Genomic DNA, 707 nt, shown 5'->3' on the forward strand with positions numbered 1-707 from the left:
CAGGTCTTTTCTCCCTGGTGGCGTCGGTTCGACGCTGAAATAAACGAACGCAGTGGAGCTCCTGCAACCATTCCCTCCTGATTGAGTTTCTTCATGTGTGCTCCGGTCATCCGACGCCACTTTGCCTTGTCTTGATCAGAGGCGCGAATAGTTGAAGAACGACGAAAATAATCTCTCGATAAGGCGAACAAGGGGGACAAAGGACAAACACAAATCTTCAAACACACCTATTTGACTGCTCCGCGACCGAAAGAAATTTCGCCTGGTCCTGGTATTGAACCAGGGACCTACCCATTTACAGTGGACCGCTCTACTAACTGAGCTAACCAGGAGTTTGACGTCAGTAGCTGTGTTTTGGAGATTTGCGTTTGTCATTTGTCCCCCTTGTTCCCCTTCTCCGGAGATTATCTTCGCCATTCGTGTCCAGCTTGCTCGCACCTTTGCATTAATTGCATTTCATAAACATTGAATGTTTGGTTTACAATAGCGGCTCGCATGACAAAAAAGCTTCGCTGTGGTTACCTCTCCACGATTGGCCGAACGCGGCATCTAAGAATTATCGTTTTCTTAATGGGGACTTTTAGCAAACCGTTACCGTGTTATCCGATCCGCACTGCCGGACTCTTTGAAGCATGCTTTTAAGCGCGCGCCCCGCGGTCCCGGTATCACCCGGATGCGAGCTTAAAGAGGCGGTGCAACGAGTTTCA

At 49.2% G+C, this 707-nt stretch overlaps 1 non-coding gene across 1 annotated transcript; it reads right to left on the bottom strand.

The window, feature by feature from the left end:
* Positions 1-259: 259 nt before the first annotated feature.
* Positions 260-332, bottom strand: Trnay-gua. The gene has a single exon. It is a non-coding gene; the product is annotated as a tRNA-Tyr (tRNA).
* Between the last annotated feature and the right edge of the window lie 375 nt (positions 333-707).

The sequence above is a fragment of the Ixodes scapularis genome, unplaced genomic scaffold (genome assembly GCF_016920785.2).
Source record: "Ixodes scapularis isolate PalLabHiFi unplaced genomic scaffold, ASM1692078v2 PGA_scaffold11__112_contigs__length_91849675, whole genome shotgun sequence".
NCBI classification, from domain to species: Eukaryota; Metazoa; Arthropoda; class Arachnida; order Ixodida; family Ixodidae; genus Ixodes; species Ixodes scapularis.